Source organism: Bos indicus x Bos taurus, chromosome 5 (assembly GCF_003369695.1).
Source record: "Bos indicus x Bos taurus breed Angus x Brahman F1 hybrid chromosome 5, Bos_hybrid_MaternalHap_v2.0, whole genome shotgun sequence".
NCBI lineage: Eukaryota > Metazoa > Chordata > Mammalia > Artiodactyla > Bovidae > Bos > Bos indicus x Bos taurus.
Genome location: NC_040080.1, coordinates 23,643,103 through 23,663,777, shown reverse-complemented (window position 1 = coordinate 23,663,777; position 20,675 = coordinate 23,643,103).

Below are 20,675 nucleotides of genomic sequence, written 5' to 3'. Positions count from 1 at the left end.
TTTCAAGCATTCTAATAATAGATTCCCTTCCTCCCTCTTTACCTATCCCAATTTCTGTGCCATCCTCAAAATTTGCTTTCTTTGTTAGCACATTTTCATTGGTTTAATAATTAATTTTAAAAACACTGAGATTTTGCTATGTTTTAGGTCTGGACAAGACTCTTGAGAGTCCCTTGAGCAGTAAGGAGATCAAACCAGTCAATCCTAAAGGAAATCAGTCCTGAATATTCATTTAAAGGACTGATGCCAAAGCTGAAGCTCCAACACTTTGGCCACCTGAGGCGAAGAGCTGACTCATTGGAAAAGACCCTGATGCTTGAAGGCAGGAGAAGGGGGCGACAGAGGATGAAATGATTGATGGCATCACTGACTCAATGGACATGAGTTTGAGCAAACTCTGGGAGATAGTTAAGGACAGGGAATCCTGGTGTGCTGCAGTCCATGGGATCAAAAAGAGTTGGACACAACTGAATGACTGAACAACAACAATAAGGCTCTAAGATGAGAATATATATCCATGATTCAGATGCCAATGGTATTCTGAAGAAGCTTAGCATAAAATAGTAGTTAATGCATGTACAGAAATAATACACTCTGAGGATGCAGAGAAGGGGGAAGGTTCATGGAAGAGGCATCATTTGAACAGGATCTTAAAGGATGGGAAAGATTTGGACATGAGATTAAAGGAAAAGAATCCAGGTTAAAGAAGAATTATCAGTGATAACACACTTCCTTCCTAACTACAGCTCCCAGTCCTTAGGGATAGGAACCAGATGTCTTAGTTTTATATCCCTCACAATGCTTTACGTGGGTCCATATAAAAAAGAGTGCAATAGACACTGAATGAATAATTTTATTAAATATAGTGTGAAATGTTTCCCCACAGCTTGATCTCTAACTCAGGAAATGTGTTACACGTTTATTAATTCATTCTAGCAACATTTATCAGTGCCTAATATATGTTAGCCACATGAAGGGTAATGATGTAGAAATGAGCAAATCAGGCATTCCCAGCAAATATCTCAGTCTCTCGGAGGGCCTCAGGCCCTGAGGCTGGAAGTATGCTGGGAGTGCAGCATTTAGCCCTTCCATGTGGAGGGAATCAGGGCTTGCATCAAGCAATTGCAAGCCTCTAAGTTCACAGCCCTCCCAACCCTGGCACTTCCTACTGACACTGAAGAGTCTTTGTTACAAATATGAGGGATTTTCTAGTGAGAAGGCAGCCTGGGGCACATTCGCCCTGGGCCATCTCCCATTTGGCTTTACCCAGGGAACTGATGGGGTGAACAACCCCAGAATGAGAGCCTGAAGGGCAGCCCTGGAGGCAGGGGCTTTGTCTCCAAGCCACACAACCAGCTGTTCTTCAGACACTCTCTGCCCTCTTGTGTTTGAACTTGTGTTCTCAGAGGCCATCTTGCTCCCATGAAGCTGGTATCAGGAAGCCAAAACAGTTTATTCAGTTACAAAGATTGTGTGTGCACACATACACATGTGTTTGTTGTTTCTTTAATCTAACCCCTAAAAAATATATGTGCCAACCGGCTTTCCCCAATTTTTTACCTAAACCTACCTTCTGTTAAAATAAAAAGGAGACCAGGCTTAAAAATCCCCCAGAGAAAATCAGTTCAGCAACATAATAAACAAAATAATCTAGTCTATTTCATGAACATAAGTCAATCTTACTGTATTTTAAATGATTCTTATAATTATAAATAAGACTTAGGTTATCTTCCTGGAATGATAAAAGATAATCGTTTGGAACCAATCTCCCACCATCTGGAAACCCCCATTGTAATAACCAATCATTAAAAAGATTAAATAACTTTCTCCTTTTCACTTTATAAGGTGTCAGGTAACATCATGCCTCTGAGTTTCAGACCAGTTTCACTTTTGAAGTTTCTCTGTTCACAAATGGTTTGTTTGCTGCTAATCAAATATTCATATCAAGTAAAGCTCTCTGAATTGTCTTTGACAATACAGAGGCTCATAAGTTTTTAGCTTGAAAGAATTCTTCATCCGTTGACTACACTATATTTTAATTCTGAACAAACCGCTACCAAAAATAAAACCCTTGAATTAAACCTTCTGCCAAACCTAATCACAAGACACAGTCCTAGGGTCAAGAATGCGAGTTTTGGTAGAACAGGGAAATGAAGTCACAGCTAGAATTTGGACAATGTAGGTCTGAATTCCGACTGTGCAACTTTTAGCAGCGTGTGTGGATGTGACTGAGATGATGTGCATGTGAACTTACACTCTCTGGACTTGTTTTTGCATCTGTAAAATAGGAACAATAATGCCACAATGCAACAACGGGGTTGTTGTGAGGGTTAAAAGCGCGCCTGCTAAATCTTTAATAACTCGTGACAATTTTATTCTTCTTCTTATAATTACTACAGCCGTCCAGTAGCCGGCTCCAGGGCTGCAGGAGCTGTTGGTTCCTCCCACTCTCCATCTGCTTCCTCCGGAATCTGGGAAAGGGGCCCCTGGGCTCGGACTAGAGAAGGGGGCGTGGTCAGGGTGCAGCTCCGCCCAGTCTTCCCCCTCTGAGCCCAGGCCCCACTTGCCCAAAGACAGGGCACACATCTGGCCCAAAAGACACAGATCCGGGCGGCGGAATCGGCCTCACCAGTCTAGATACCTTCCTTCCTACTGCGCGGTTTTGATCAGCAGGTTGTAATTTATCCAAGCTGCTGTGAATGTGGAAAACCCTCAGTTCTCACATTCTTGAAAAGCTGGCCCTGGGTCTTTAAACTAATGACGCCTTTGTAATTCACCCAGAAGCTCACTGTCCCCGCTTCCCAGACAACCGGCAGGTGCGGAGTCACCAGGGATCCCACTCCCAGCCCACCATACGTGGTGGAATGTGCTCACCAGGCCGGGGGAGGGGGACCCGAGAGGAACCCGCTGTTTCCTGTATCCAGTCCTTCCCTGGCCAGAGCGCTTCGCAGATGGGGTGTGCCTTCTGTCTCCCGCAGCCTGGACGCCGCGTTCTTCACAAACCCGACATGAATTAACAGCAGTCCCTGAAAACGAGCGCTCATTGCTCTCCCTGTTTTTCCGCCCCGACTCCCAGCCGCTTTCTCTCCACCTCAGGCATCTTCACAGCCTGCCTGATTAGAGTCAAGAAAACCCACGAAACTGGCCTTGTGAACATCTGGAAAGCATCTGTCTGCCATGGTGTAAATGACTGCAGGTGGTGCTGGGAGGAGAGAGTTAATAATACTAATGAATAAGCCTAATTGATTATTAAGCACTATTAGCCTGGCAATAATACCACCTTGGCATTCTGCCAATCCCTGCGTCTTGGTTTCAGGCAATCCTTACTTTTCTGGGGATCAGGAAATGCAGGATGGATCAGAATGTCTGAACTAGAAAACTGCAGCAGACTCTGGATACCAAGAGAAGTAAATGTGAGTAATGTAAGTATTTAAAATGTATACATCAATTGCATCCCCAAGGATCTCCAAGCATCAGAGCAGACTGAACCTGATTATGAATTTGTCTACCACCTCTTAACTTCATAGTTTAGCTACATGAAAGTGAAAAGTGAAAGTGTTACTCGATCTGTCCTGCTGGACTCTTTGCTATCCCATGGACTGTAGCCCACCAGAATCCTCCGTCCATGGAATTCTCCAGGCAAGAATACTGGAGTGGGTAGCCATTCCCTTCTCCAGGGGATCTTCCCGACCCAGGGATCAAACCCAAATCTCCAGCATTACAGGCAGATTCTTTACTATCTGTGCCACCAGGGAAGCCCTTAGCTACATGGCATGTAGCTAAGCCTCATACAAATACACAGTCAACTTGGAGAGTCAGAATGAGCTAGATTCTACTCACTGCTGTGGTAACAAACATCCCCCACTCCTCATTGGTCTACAGTAGCAAAGGTTTCTTTCTCACCCATTCGACTCGTCCACCCCAGAAGGACAACATTGTGCTCCCCATCTCTACTCTAGGTCCTAGGTCGACAGAGAACTTCTGGTTGGAAAAAAAAAATCTCATGGCAGAGGAAGAAGAGATCATCGGGACCCATAAGCTGGATCTTGAAGTTTCTGTCATTTTTCATTTCCATCTCATCAGCCAAAAGAGTCACATGACCAAGCCTGGTAGGTATCCTGGGTGAGGGCCAATTTGGGTGACTCCACGTGGCTATGTGCTATATGCATGTTTACCTGTGAGTTCCCCTCTAGGGTGACACATGCTTCTCTAAGTGCATCCTGTTTTCCTTCTCCAAGCCTTTTGGAGAAACAGATATGAGATTCTGTTACATGAGCATACCATACTTTGGCCATAAGTACACTATCATGTGTGATTATGAGGAATATCCAGGCTTCATGATGAACTAGGAAAGGAAAGAGATACCTACCTTTCCCAGAAAGGCTAATGTTTTGCTCTGTCTGGAGAAGAATGATAAATCTGCGAGATGGTGAATGTCGTGAGAAAAGGGCAATTTTATGAGTTTGTGGTACATTGCTGTGGTACCCTGGGGAATCTAATACACCCTACTTTGAGCTCTTCACCTAGATCCACTCAACTTAAGTCTTTAACAAGTGCTCCCTTGTATGACACCAGATGGTTTTCTTCACATTGGGCTCTGGAACATGGACTAGCAACCAAGCCTGAGGGCCAAATCCAGCCCAAGGCCAGTCTTTATAGTCCTTAAGCTGAGAATGCTGTTTTATGGTTCTAACAAGAGGAAGAGGAAGAAGGAAGAGGAGGGAAGGAAGAGGACAAGATGGGGCGAAGTTAAGGAGAAGCACCGAGACCATATGTGGCCAGCAAAGCCTCAAATTGTTACTATTTGGCCCTTTTCAGAAAATACAAAGAAACTCTTGTATCAAGTTCATAAAATAGTTTAGGATGAGAATCTATGTTATCTGCAACAACTCATACAAAGCAGATCATTTTTTTAAGCAGCAATTTTTTAAAATATTTATTTATTTGGCTGCATCAGGTCTTACTTGTGGCACACAGTATTCTCATTGCCACCCATGGGTTCAGTAGCCCTGAGGCATGTGAGATCTTAGCTCCCCTACTAGGGATCGAACCTGCGTCCCCTGCGTTGAAAGGGGGATTCTTTTTTTTTTTTTTTTTTTTTTTTAGTAAAAAAAAGTTTATTTTAGTAGAAAAATTGAGCAAGAACTACAGAATTTCCAAATATTCCCTCTTCCCCAGCCCCCAAGTTTCCCTATTTTTAACATCTTCTACTGGTATGGTACCTTAGCTACATTTGATTGTTATATTATTTAAAACGTTATATATTATTACCTAGGTCCATAGTTTACATTAGGGTTCAGTTCTTTGCATTTGCACAGTTGTATCATACCAAATGTATGTCATAAAACTTTACAGTATCATACAGAATACTTCCACTGTCCTAAAAATCTTGGGTGCTGTTTTCAGTTGCCAATCCCTATCAGCCTGGTCTCCCATCAGAGTAACTTCACCAGCCCCCTAGACCAGCATGGCTGGGACCTAAGTAATCAGTAGTGGTCTTGCTATTATCCCTTGGGGACCCCAGACCTGCTCTCCTTTTGCTGGCTAACAGGAAGGCCCTCGGGCCTTGCCCTAAAGAGACTTCGGGTTCCACACTGGCTGAAGCTTTCTTCCTCCTCTGAGTGACTCAAAGAAGCATCTAAAATACTCAGGGTTCAGCATATGTGGACTCCACAGGAAGTTTTCCTATAGGGTCAGAGAAGTTGAAAATGCAGTAGAGTGAAAGAACCAGCTTGTTCTTTCTAGATCACCAGATTGTTAGTATTAAGGACTACTTTATGCTTAATTCTGCACGGGTGAAGATCAGTAAGCATGGTGACTCATATGTGAAGTGAAAGTCACTCAGTCGTGTCCAACTTTTTGCCACCCTATGGACTATACAGACCATGCAATTCTCCAGGCCAGAATACTGGAGTGGGTAGCCTTTCCCTTCTCCAGATCTTCCCAACCCAAGGATCAAACCCAGGTCTCCTGTATTGCAGGCGGATTCTTTACCAGCTGAGCCACAAGGGAAGCTCATTGTTTACCTAAGTGAAAGTGAAGTCGCTCAGTCATGTCCAATTCTTTGCGACCCTATGGACACTAGGCTCCTCTGTCCGTGGGATTTTCTAGGCAAGAGTACTGGAGTGGGTTGCCATTTCCTTCTCCAGAAAGGGGGATTCTTAACCACTGGTCCACTAGGGAAGTTAAACTAGAATAATCTTCCAGAAGAAATGAAAACTCTCATTATTTTTGGTTCACAAAGTCAGGGAGCTGTTCCTGTTTCTGTAGTATCAGGTAGTATTTTGCAGGTGACCTTTTAGACACAAACTGCTATCCAGTGGTCCAAGGTCAAATTCACATCTTTAGTCCCTGAGCATCAGGCATAAGGAAAGGCAACCACTCACAATCTGTCAGGGAGCCCAGCCAAACCCGTTGAAGAAGGATTGGGAATACCCCAGGGGAGATGCACCCCGTCACTGCAGCCTCGGGTTGCAGAGATGCCCAGCATCCTTGGATCCAGCTTGGGAGAAGGAAGAGCAGGAGGCATGACATTACACTCATCTCTGTGCACCATCTTGAGCCTCTTACTGCTCAAATAATTCAAGCACACTCAGCACACATGCCATGATGGGCTAGGCCCCTGAGGGGGGCACTCAGGCCTGCGTGCAACATAGAAGCTAAGCAAGATGAGGAATACAAGGAAGCATACACCCACCAGGAAACAATGGAGAGCCTGGCAACGAAGGATGACTGTAAATTGTCCCACCCCTCAGGCACTGGGCTGGCTTCAGTTTTCTCTCAGGGAAAAGGTTTGCATTATTTGTCCTGAGTACACCAGCACCCACTCCCAAGAGAAGACATCCTGTCTTGGCTTCTGTGTCTGTCTCCAGGTTCATACTCTGCACGTGGCATTGGGTTGAGGCTATTCTTGCCTCCAAGTCTTTCGTCGGTCTTCTTGTGGACACACTCATGGCTGTGCACTCATCTTTTTGTCTACAGCAGCACGACAAAGACAGAGATCACTGCTGGGGCTTCAGCATCATGGACCATGCAGGGCAGTGATAAATGAGGGACCTCTCAAAGGATGGCCTGTTTTTTACCCATCCTGGTCTGTCAGCTTCTGTGGCTGGCATAGACATGCTTCAGCAGTCATCCAATAACTTAGCTGTCCTTTGAAAGCAGCTATATTATTTGATTTTGTGGCCTTTACTTGGCCCAGAAACTTGGCATTGGCACTGCTACTTTGGAAACAGAATATCTGTTCCAGGAGCCTTTCTAAGGGTTTCCATTTCAAATAGGGCCAGAGCTCCAGGTTCAGCATCTGAAGCCCCTTGCCTTCATCAACATCTGAGTAGGAAAATCTGGGGCTTTCTCTGCCTTTCTGGGGCCAGGCCTGATCACCAGTTCTCATATTTGGAAGTTGCTTGCCCACCTTCTCGTGGCATCTCCCTAAGACCTGCACACCAGGGGTTGAACTGGCTGCAATTTCCAAAAGTCACCAGTGAAACTCGAAATGCAGTAACTTGAATTTGCTCATCTTGGCAGGGCTGGGCAGGCCTCCAGGGCGTCTTTCTACCCGTGTTGTTGTTGTTGTTGTTTAGTCGCTCAGTTACGTGCAACTCTTTGTGGTCCCATGGACTGTAGCCCACCAGGCTCCTCTATCCATCAGATTTCTCAGGAAAGAATACTGAAGTGGGAGGCCATTCCCCTTTCCAGGGAATCTTCCCATGTTGTTGTTGTTCAGTCTTCAAGTCTTGTCTGGCTCTCTGTGACCCCATGGATTGCAGCATGCCGGGTTTCCCTGTCCTTCACTATCTCCTGAAGTTTGCTCAAACTTATGTCCACTGAGTCGGCGATGCCATCCAATCGTCTTCTATCACTCCCTTCTCCTTGTGCCCTCAATCTTTCCCAACATCAGGGTGTTTTCCAATGAGTTGACTCTTTGAATCAGGTGGCCAAAGTACTGGAGCTTCAGCTTCAGCATCAGTCCTTCCAGTCTGGAAGTAAGTGGCTGAATTCAACCCTACAGGAATAGCCAAACTCCTCCCTAATTTGCCATCCTGGCCCCTAGCTGCCCTTCAACTCACAGGGAGATTTCCCTTCCCTTGTACAAAGCACTCCTCTTTCCCTTCCTCAGGATAACCAACAGTAGGAATACTTATTATCTTTAGGGAAAATTCCCACCCTTATTTATGAGGTATAACCCAGCCTTGTGATCAAAGCAATCATGACACTCTGTACATATCTCCCCAGAGGTCAACTGTCCAATCTTGTGTGACATGTGGAGGACGTCTCATTTCCAGTCTGGGTAACACAAGGTCAACTCCTAGAGCCCATTCACAGTCTTTCTCCAGCGTGAGTGATGAGAAACTCAAACCAGCATCCCCCATAGGATTACCAGGATCTACTATTATCAGCAAATAGTTGGAGATTTCCCCCCAAAATACAGCAATTTCATGAACAGACCAATCTAAGTTCATATTAAGAAAACAATCTCATCATTTAGAAGGCTCTTCAGGTGAGAGATGCTGGTGACCTGGACCACCAAGGGTCCAAGGGAGTGATGAAAAGAAAACAGATGCTGGAGAGATCTTAGGGTAAAAAGCAACAGGACTTGGCAAGATGGGTTAAGGAGGTACAAACTATCAGGTATAAGATAAACTACTAGGTATAAAATAAATAACTGACAAGGATGTAATGTACAATGCAAGGAATATAGGCAATATTTTATAATACTTTAGAGTCTAATCTATATAATTCACTATAAAAATCACTTTGGGGACTTCCCCAGTGGTCCAGTGGTTAAGACTCCATGCTTCCAATGCAAGGGATGCAGGTTCAATCCCTGGTCAGGGAAATAAGATCCCACATGCTGCATTGTGACGCCAAAGTAAAATAAAATAAAATAGTTTTTTAAAAACTTATGGTATTTTGACTCCACTTGACTTAGTATGAATAGAATACTAGATTTCTAATTTAAAAAATAGATATGCAACAAGCAACAAAGGTTTACTGTATAGCACAGGCAACTTCAGTCAATATCTTGTAATAACCTATAATGGAAAATTTCAAAAATAAAATATGTGTATATGTATAACTGAATCATCTGTGCATCTGAAACATTGTAAAGCAACTATACTTCAACAAAATATATATATTAAGAAAAACAAAAGAATCTGCCTTGCAGGGGTATGTGTTCCACCCCTAGTTGGGGAACTAAGATCTCACATGCCATGTGGCAACTAAGCCCACATGCCACAACTAGAGAGCCCACTGCACTGCAGGGAAGACTCTGCATTCTGCATCTGAGACCCGACACAGCCAAATAAATAAATAAATAAAATATTTTAAAATAAATAAAATACAAATCACTTTGCTGTACTCTTGAAACTAATATAATATTGTCATCAGCTATACTATAATAAAAAAGAATAGTCAAAAAAAAAAGCCTCAATCTCATAAAGGCATATTTGCTAAAGGTGTGTACTTTACATTCGTAAATAATTTAGGATGTCAGTCTGCCTTTGGATTCAGGTCCGTCATGAATTTACACTTTCCTAATAGGTAGATATTCACCATTACATGGCCTGTCAGGGCCCCAGTATAAGGACAGTACTACTGATGCAGCCTGTCTTCTATATATGACCTGTGGCTGAACCATTAAGTGAATATGCTCAACCAAAGCAGGGTTCTGCCAATTCTCATTTGGATGAAATGTGAAATTTATGACCCCCTTCTGATCCTCTGCATGATATAAAGGCACACTCTCTTGAATGGTGCTAATCAGAGCCTAAGTTCTACTCAACAGTTACGCTGTCTTGAATTTCAATAGTTCTTTATACAGAAGTGTTATATCAGGTTAAACCATATGAAATTGCTGACATTTGATTTTTTTTTTTACCTCCAAAAATTGCAGTTTCATATGATTCCACATAATAGTCAGAAAAGCACTTGCAGTTGAGAGGCTGGGTTCTGAGACGTGGCTGTCCTGCTTAGTAACTGCAAAGATTTAGCAAGTCACTGAACATCTCTTTGAGCTCAGGTTTTCAAATAGAGCAACCTTATGTCTGTTACATGGGATTACTGTGCAGATTAAAGGACCGATGGAAACGGACATACTCGATACATGGCCACTGAGTTAATGGTAAAACACTTCTTCATTTGTTACTTTATCTGATCTTCACAATAATCCTATGAAGTAGACACAGAAAACACAGTCTATTATTGAACTGCAGAGAAGAGGAAACTTGATACAGCATAGACTCTAAATGTTTACACAGGATTATCCAGCTTGCAAGTTGCAGAGCTAGAACTGACACCTCAATATGTTTGTTTCTTGATCATGTAATCACATATAACTCACATATTGTGCTTCTTTCTCCAGACCATGGCAAAAAAAAAAAATAGACAAACCAAAAAACTCTGTAGGAGTTAACTAAACTCTACGAAATCCTAAAGCCATGAAATACACAGCCAAACTTGAACATTCTTGAATCTTTTTTGTTTTTGAAGAAGCAAGGACTTAGTGTGCATCTTGTTAATGTTCTACCTACATTTTTATCCCTTTTATCTCCACAGTAAACTGCTGAGGGGGGTGAGAAGTTTTCATTTTCCAAATAAGGAAGTGGGGGCTCAGAGCGGTTTAGGTAAATTGCTCACACATCCTCATCCATTCTTACACATTCTCAATGACAGTTACTTCAAGAATCAATTTCCACTGCATGGACAGTGGCCCACAATTTCCTGTTCACTAATTTGATGGGAACCTAAAAGCCTGACTTGGAATTGATGTGGTCTCTGATGGCCACATTCATATGATTTCATAGACAGGAAATCAAAAGTTCTGGGTTCTGTTGGTTCTGACTCTGTGACCTTGGGCCGATTACTTAACTACTCTGAGCTTGCTTCCCTCTGTGTGAACTACAAAGTTGTCTTCTTCTAGCTTCAACATAGGGCTTCCCCAGTGGCTCAGTGGTAAAGAATCCACCTGCAATGCAAGAGCCACAGAAGACGCGGGTTCAATTCCTGGATTGGGAAGATCCCCTGGAGGAGGCCATAGAAACCCACTCCAGTATTCTTGCCTGGAGAATCCCGTGGACAGGGGAGCCTGGCGGGTTACAATCCATAGCGTCACAAACAGCTGGACACGACTAAAGCAACTTTAGTGCACACACACACACACAGCTTCAACATGATCGACTCTATTCTTTAGAAGATTCCATGACACAAACACCTGCACTTCGCTGTCCACATGGAAGTTACTGTAGGATGGACTTGGGCTGCTCCAGAGAAGGTTTGAGAAGGTTTCTTTGCCACCAGCTGTGGAAGAATCAGTTGTGTCAGTCAGTGTCAAAGACCAAGACAGGGAGCACTTGGAGATGATTTTAAGTGAACTCTGGGTTCCTATAACCTCAAGGAGAAATCAGATAAAAGTCTAAGAAAGAGAATCCCTAGTAGATATCCTGATCAGCTTAATGCTCCAGGGAGGGTCCATTTCCAAACAACTACTTGCCCCTGTTTTGGGGAAATCATTCTGTCTGGAGAAGCACCTCCAGTGATCACCTTCACACTTCCTGCTGCCAGCCTTCATTTAGCATCATCTGCCAACCCTTGAGACAGGAGACCTCACAGTGAGTGTCATTGGAGGGCACATCAATGCAGCTGGGGCTGGAATAACAAGTTCCCCTGGCATCTCATTTCTCTCCTCTGTTCTGGGGCCATGCAGCTGTTTTCTGGAAAGAAAATGGCAAAATGCTCCAGTTATCTCCATATCGACAACCTATCTGCTCTGTTCCTTCAACTTATTAAAGTTTCAGAGATGTTGATTCTTTGCTTGGGCTGGTCTTATATATCTTACTGACATCCACTTCCTGATTAACTTACTTGGCAGCCGACCCACCGCTACCCTGATCGTATCCTTCCCTGAGCTCCTGCATTCCCTTTTCTCTCTTCCTCAGATCCCTTGACCTGACGCTGCTCCCAGCATGGCCGGGCGTCAGGGGTGTTGCCTTTTAACCCATGCCTGGTCGCTAACCTCTTTCTTATTTTTATCTGGAGGTACATGACTCTGTATGGACGCTTGTCAGCCTGCAGGCGTGGCATTGTGGGCAGAGACTATACCAGCCCTGAAATAAATGCCGTGCCTTCAATCCTCTGGGGCAGGGAGCCACAGTAAATTTTCAATCCAAGTTGTGGTTCTGATGATTAAGAAGGAAGTTGCCTAGCTTCTGCCTGAAGCCTGCTACTGTCTTCTGGGATGGCTGTGTTTCCTAAAGTCATCATCCCCAGGGAATGGGGATGCTGGGTAGTAGTAATGCCAAGGTTCTGATCACACTCTGACATGATTAATTAGATTCTTCCAGACCCAGTCACTCCACATTGTCCAGATGGATTTAATTTTCTCCTAATCCCCTTTACTGTGTTTTATTTAAAGTCAATGAAACCTTGCATTTTTCTATTAGGTTCTGTCATCCCCTTGTTGCTAAATGTACTTACTCTTGGTTTTGTTCAGAAATCCAAACCAAAAAATTCAAATACCAGACTTATTTGCAGCCTCTCTAATGATGGTTGATGTTAATCATAATAAATCAAAAGCACTGTGAGATTCTGAAGTACTCTATGAATCATCTAAGGAAGAGAAAAGCACCTTCTGACCCATCCTAGTGATGAAATTATGGTTCTGTTGGTTCATTTATTTAATGAACACCTACTGTGTACAAGACATGTGGCAATATCTAGGGGGCTGACAGAGATGTATCTGTCACAAATTATACATTCAGGGAAATTGTGACTAACTGGTAAGATAAAGTAGATGTAAATGATAATGGCTTAAAGGGGAAAATCATTTCCCCAAAGAGGCAGATATCAAGAATATGAGATTTCATGTGCAAAAGACCTAAAAAGACATTTCTCCAAAGGAGACATACACATGGCCAATAGATGCATGAAAGATGCTCAATATCTCTAATTACCAGAGAAAGACAAATCAAAACTACAATGAGGTATCCCTTCACACTAGTCAGACTGGCCATAATTTAAAAGTCTACAAACAGTAAGTGCTGGAGATGGTGTAGAGAAAAGGAAACCTTCTTACGCTGTTGGTAGGAATGTAAATTGATAAGCCACTATTGAGAATAGTATGGAGATTCCTTAAAAACCTAAAAGTAGAACCACCATATAACTCAGCAATCCCACTCCTTAGCATACATCTGGAGAAAGCTTTAATTTGAAAAGATACATGCACCATAAAATTCATAGTAGCACTGTTTACAATTATCAGACAGAGAAGCAATCTAAGTGTTCATCAACCCATGAAAGGATAAAGAAGAAGTGATACAGATACACAATGGAATATTAGTCATGAAGAAGAATGAAATACTGCCATTTGCAGCAGTACAGATGGCCCTACCTAGAGATTATCATACTAAGTGAAGTAAGTCAAAGACAAATATCATATATCACTTCTATGTGAAATCAAAAAAAAATGACACAAAGGAACTTATTTACAAAACAGAAACATGCTTACAGACCTGGAAAACAAATTTGTGGTTACCAAAACAGGGGGTGATCAATTAGGAGTTTGAGAGTAGCAGATACAAGCTACTATATGTAAAATAGATAAACAACAAGGTCCTACTGTATAACATAGGGAGTATTTTCAATATCTTATAATAACTTACGATGAAAAAAATATATACATAAAACTGAATCACTTTGCTATACACCATAATTAACATGACATTGGAAATCAAATATACGTCAATAATTTTTTAAAAAGAAAATATAGAGAAAAAAAAAAGACTATGAGATTTCAGAAGAGGAAGATATTAGTAAAACCAGGAGGTAGGGGAGAGGGAGAGGTTGAGGAAGACTTTCAGAAGAGGAGGGAACTGACCTGAGTCTTCAGAAATGGGCAGGATTTAAGGATGCAGAAACAGGGAAGAAGGAATTCCTCTGTGGAGGGAACACCAAACATGGGGAAAGGTCAGGATATTTATGAAGAAGAGTGTGAGGGGCACAGAGGGCACAGAAATCGGTGTAAAAATAGATACATTTAGGAGCAATCATGAGCAATCTTGAGTGACAGCTTTATTCTATGGGTCACGGGAGGTTATTGAAGTTTGTTTGTTTGCTTTGTCTGTTCAACTTGCAGGATCTTAGTTCTTAAACCGAGGATTGAACTCACGCTCCCCACAATGGAAGTGCAGAGTCTTAACCACTGGGCCACCAGGGAAGTCCTGTTATTGCAAGATTTGAGCTGGGGAGAAATGAGTTGGTCTTCAAGAAGATTAACCTGAAGAGAGGGTAGAAGAAACAGAAGGGCTGAAAAGGTAAAGCCATCATCCAGAGAAGAAGAAATTTTCATTCTCTGATAATTGGATTTTATGTCCATATCCAGTTAATCAGAATATTGGAAATTGAAACCACCTCCCCTCAGCTACTCGAGAGAAAGGGAAGTGCTGTAATTGGCGAAGCATGCAGTGGCGAAAGGTCACACGTCCTGAAATAGGACATCCTTTAGTGAGTGTGAAGCATGATTTGCGGTATCACAATGAATTAAGCATCGAGTTATGAAAACCTTCACCTTTCACATTCTGATTCACTTTAAACAATTATTTGGTCTCCGGCTTTGAAAAGATGACATTTCATTAAGCCAGAGAGACTTAAAATGCTAAGTAAGGTAGATGAACTCAACAAAGAGCCCTATGACAATTCCAGTTTGGAGACCTGTTTAGCTACTGTTGCTGTCATCAGACTGGCATCCCACCCGGCATGGAGAGATGAGGAATCTAGCTGCAGTTTAACTCTTGGGTTTAAATCACCAGTTTAACTCTTGGGCTTCTCTCTCTCTGCTTAGTGTGCTGAAACAGCTTGAGAAATTGGAGCATTTTTAATAAATGTCATCTATGACTGAATAAAGATGTCATACCAAAGCTGTTATTTAAAATAGCTTAGCACTTTATTATATATTTTTAAAAATTTTGTTAAGGTATAATTGATTTACAATGTCGTGTTAGTTTCAGATGTACAGCAAAGTGATTCAGTTGTATCTGTCCATGGAATTTTCCAGGAAGGGATACTGGAGTGGGTTGCCATTTCCTTATCCAGGGCAATCTTCCTGGCCCAGGGATCAAAACTGGGTTTCCTGCATTGCACACACTTTACCATCTGAGGACCACCTGCTGCTAAGTTGCGTCAGTCGTGTCCGACTCTGTGCAACCCCATAGACGGCAGCCCACCAGGCTCCCCCATCCCTGGGATTCTCCAGGCAAGAACACTGGAGTGGGTTGCCATTTCCTTCTCCAATGCATGAAAGTAAAAAGTGAAAGTGAAGTCGCTCAGTTGTGTCCAACTCCTAGCGACCCCATGGACTGCAGCCTACCAGGCTCCTCCGCCCATGGGATTTTCCAGGCAAGAGTACTGGAGTGGGGTGCCATTGCCTTCTCCAGGGGAATCTTCCTGACCCAGAGATCAAAACTGGGTCTCCTGCATTGCACACACTTTACCATCTGAGGACCACCAGGGAAGCTTTATATATATAGTTATATATATATAATATATATAACTTTTAAATGACATATATATATTCTTTTTCAGATTATTTTCCTTTACAGGTTATTATGAGATATTAAGTATAGTTCCCTGTGCCGTAGTGTGTTTATGTTAATTCCAACTTCCTAATTTATCCCTCTCCTTTTCCTCTCCTCTTTGTTAACAGTAAGTTTGTGTTCTATGTCTGTGAGTCTCTTTCTGTTTAGTAAATAAATTCATTTGTATCTTTTTTTTAGATGCCACATATGGCATCTAAAGTCATCAAAGAAATAGAGGAAAACAATAGAATGGGAAAGACTAGAGATCTCTTCAAGAAAATTAGATATACCAAAGGAACATTTCATGCAAAGATGGGCTCAATAAAGGACAGAAATGGTATGGACCTAACAGAAGCAGAAGATATTAAGAAGAGGTGGCAAGAATACACAGAAGAACTATACAAAAAAGATCTTCATGACCCAGATAACCACGATGGTATGGTCACTCACCTAGACTAGTCATCCTGGAGTGTGAAGTCAAGTGAGCCTTAGGAAGCCTCACTATGAACAAAGCTAGTGGAGGTGATGAAATTCCACTTGAGCTATTTCAAATCCTAAAAGACGATGCTGTGCAAGTGTTGTACTCAATATGCCATAAAATTTGGAAAAGCAGTGGCCACAGGACTGGAAAAGGTCAGTTTTCATCCAATCCCAAAGAAGGGCAATGCCAAAGAATGATCAAACGAACACACAATTGCACTCATCTCACACGCTAGTAAAGTAATGCTCAAAATTCTCCAAGCCAGGCTTCAACAGTATGTGAACTGTGAACTTCCAGATGTTCAAGCTGCTTTTAGAAAAGGCAGAGGAACCAGAGATCAAATTATCAACATCTGTTGGATCATAGAAAAAGCAAGAGAATTACAGAAAAACATCTACTTCTGCTTTATTGATTACTCCAAAGCCTTTTTCTGTGTAGATCACAACAAACTATGGAAAATTCTGGAAAAGATGGGAATACCAGACCACCTGACCTGCCTCCTGAGAAATCTGTATGCAGGTCAAGAAGCAACAGTTAGAACTGGATATGGAACAACAGACTGGTTCCAAATTGGGAAACGAGTAAATCAAGGCTATATATTGTCACTCTGCTTATTTAACTTGTGTATCATGTGAAATTCTAGGCTGGGTGAAGCAAAAGCTGGAATCAAGTTTTCTGGGAGAAATATCAATAACCTCAGATACATAGATGACACAACCCTTATGGAATAAAGTGAGGAGGAACTGAAGAGCCTCTTGATGAAAGTGAAAGAGGAGAGTAAAAAAGTTGGCTTAAAACTCAACATTCAAAAAATGAAGATCATGGCATCCAATCCTACTTCATGGGAAATAGATGGGGAAACAGTGGAAACAGTGTCAGACTTTATTTTCTTGGGCTCCAAAATCACTGCAGATGGTGACTGCAGCCCCAAAAGACACTTGCTCCTTGGAAGAAAAGTTATGACCAACCTAGACAGCATATTGAAAAGCAGAGACATTACTTTGCCAACAAAGGTCCATCTAGTCAAAGCTATGGTTTTTCCAGTCATGTATGGATTTGAGAGTTGGACTATAAAGAAAGCTGAGTGCCAAAGAACTGATGCTTTTGAACTGTGATGATGGAGGAGACTCTTGAGAGTCCCTTGGACTGCAAGGAGACCCAACCAGTCCATCCTAAAGGAGATCCGTCCTGGGTGTTCATTGGAAGGACTGATGCTGAAGCTGAAACTCCAGTACTTTGGTCACCTGATATGAAGAACTGACTCATTTGAAAAGACCCTGATGCTGGGAAAGATTGAGGACAGGAGGAGAAGGGGACTATAGAGGATGAGATGGTTGGATGGCCTCACCGACTCAATGGACATGAGTTTGAGCTGGCTCTTGGAGCTGGTGATGGACAGGGAAGCCTGGCATGCTACATTCTATGGGGTTGCAGAGTCAGACACAACTGAACGACTGAACTGACTGAACTGATGGTATCTATGATGTTTGTCTTTGGCTTTCTTCACTTAGTATGATAATCTCTAGGTCTATTTATTTTATTTTGATGATCATTTTTTTCTTTTCCTTCTTCCTTTTTTTTTTTTTTTTTTGGCATCCCCCATCCCATTCCTCCTCTGCTCAGCATGTTGCTGCCTGCACCAGAACAATTTTCAAGATTAAGCCCCGAGGTGTCAATTCCCTCTCTTCCTTGATTCCCCAACTAACTAATCTCCCGCTCTCTCATTACTTCCTCCCTTAATGAGGATAGGTAGGAACATCCTCCAGAGACCATGCTACCAACATTTATATTTCTTCCAAATGAGAAGAGTAGGCACGTCTCCAGATCATAAAGAATATATTTATTTTAAGGTACAGTGGAGAGAACACACAGAAATTAAAGTTTGCTTAATGAGAGCCTTAGTCGTTTGCAGAAATTGTAGCTTATGCAGACTGCCTCAGCTTCATGCAAGCTCCAGTCTTTCCAACCTGGTGCTCTGGTTCAATAGTCTCATAATCCGGCCTTCAGGTTTCAGTTTACAAAACAAAGTAGGAGTTCAGAAGCAGAGATAACTCAAGAAACATATTCTGAGTACAAGTTTCTGTCCTCTCCAGTGCTCTGCTTTCTCTTGGTGTAACTCTCTCTTTAAGGCCCTCCTGTTTTATCATCTCTGCATCAAGACCCCTTTACGCTTCTCTGATTTTTAGGCTCCTAGCTGTCGTTCTGTCCCATCTTATCAGAAGCTTTGAGCTCAGTGACCTTGGTCAAGGCCCCACATTTCCAAGTATTCTGGAGTCCCTCATCTGCATTCACTTGGACGTCATTGAATGCATTGCCCCAAACAAATATGGAGACTCAACCCATTACGTGCCAGCTGCCAAGTGACCCTGACTTAGGTGAGCTCAGTCAGCCTCCTCATCAACCCTGTGAAATCCATGCTAGAGAAAGGAAATTACATGTGCTGGAGAGATGAAGCAACTTACTGGTTACAGAATTGGGATTGACCCTTTGCATGAGACTGCTGCCTCTCCTGGTCAGAGCCATGTGTTTATCTATGGACACTTGCAAACCTTCATTTGTAGCCTTTAAAGATAGAATGGAAGCTACAGGGGTTTCAGAGGGGTTGAAAGTGAAAGTGACAGTTGCTTAGTCGTGTCCGACTCTTTGCAACCCCACGAACTATACAGTCAGTGGAATTCTCCAGTCCAGAATGCTGGAGTGGGTAGCCGTTGCCTTCTCCAGGGGCTCTTCCCAACCCAGGGATCAAATGCAGGTCTCCTGCATTGCAGGCGGATTCTTTAGCAGTTAAGCCACAAGGGAAACAGAGGGGTTAAGGCTTATTAGCTGTACCATAATAGGGCTTATTAGATGTACCATTATACTGAGGGGACATTCATCTATTTTAGGTCCAGGAAGTATTTATTATTGGAAAAGCTAGAGATTCAAAACATAGATTGGGAAAGTCAGTGATTTGGTAGTAAGATAGAGTACTGGGACTTCCCTGGTGGTCCAGTGGTTGGGACTTTCCTTCTAGTTCCAGGGAGTACAGATTTGATCCCTGGTCAAGAAGCTGGGATCCCACATGTATATGTATACATGTGTGTACTCAGTCATGTCCAGCTCTTTGTGACTCCATGCACTGTAGCCCATCAGGCTCCTCTGTCCATGGAATTTTCCAGGCAAGAATACTGGAATGCGTTGCCATTTCCTACTCCAGGGTATCTTCCTGGATTGAACCCATATCTCCTGCATCTCCTACATTGGCAGGTGAGTTTTTTACCTCTAGCACCACCTGGGAAGTCCAAATACCTCTTGGTCAAAGGACCAAAACATAAAAGAGAGGCAATATGGTAATAAATTCAATAAAGACTAAAAATGGACCATGTTAAAAACAATCTTTAAAAAATGGTAAGTCAGAGCATCTATTGGTTGAGTTAGGGTTCTTTGACTTAAATCAACAGAAACAGATTCTTCCTAACTGAAGTTAAAAAAAGAGAAGATTTTGGAAGAAAGGGTGGTAGCTCCCAAAATTGAAGAAATGCATAAAGATGCAGAACAGATCTGGAAAGGTCAGAAGCCAGGCAACTCTGGGAATCCAGGTAACAGAGGCCAATTGATGGACTTATCAGGGTGCAGCCATAGGATGAATTAGCTCCAATTGTTTTTTTTCATCTGCCAATGATTCTAAGTTCGAGGAGACAGTCCAGTGGAGTACCTCAACTGATAGCCTCACCAACATATGGAATTGCAAAGCACGTTGAGGATCTCAAGCTGTACCTCAATTCCTTCTCTTCTTCCAGCTGATTACAATGCAGTTGCTTCCATTTTATACAACCCTCTGGCACCTGGCCACTCTAGAAGATTCCTTCTCCTCCATTACTGCCCAGAACAAACGTCGTCCTATGCCTGTGTGTGCATGCTCAATCGTGTCTGACTCTTTGTGACCCAATGGACTGTAGCCCACCAGGCTCCTCTGTCCATGGACTTTTCCAGGCAAGCATCCTGGAGTGGGTTGCCATATCCTTCTCTAGGGTAGCTTCCAAACCCAGGGATCGAACCCACATCTCCTGTGTCTCCTACATTGGCAGGTGGGTTCTTTACCACTGAGCCACCTGGGAAGCTCCAACACCTTCCCACCCGGATGTTAACCCAGGAGGTTTTGCCTCTCACTCACTGCTCTGTTTTCCAAACTTGAGGATGGCCAATCTCCAACCAAATATTGACTCACAACAACTGAGCAAAGATGGGTGAATTAATCTTTATGCTAAGTTGGTGTCATCACGACTGCATCAGAGCAAGTGGCCAAAGAAGGAGTGAATGTTTAACCAGTGCACTCGGAGGACTGGTATGAGTGAACCCTCATCCACAGGGGATTAAGACAGTGGTCCTCTGCCCCCAGATTCTCAACTCCCACCCATGCAAGATCTCAGTGTGGTACTCCCTGCAGCTGTAAACCAGGGTGACCTATTCTTTTGATCACCCTGATTTCTCTGGAAAGAAACATGCTTTGAGTCTGATTACCTCACACTGATAAAAATAGCTAATTCAGCTTAGTGCCGCAGACCAAAAAAAAAAGAAAAAGTCACATTTCCCTGCCATGCTCTTTTTGTTGACGTGTACCCCCCTTTGGTTTTTATTTGCTC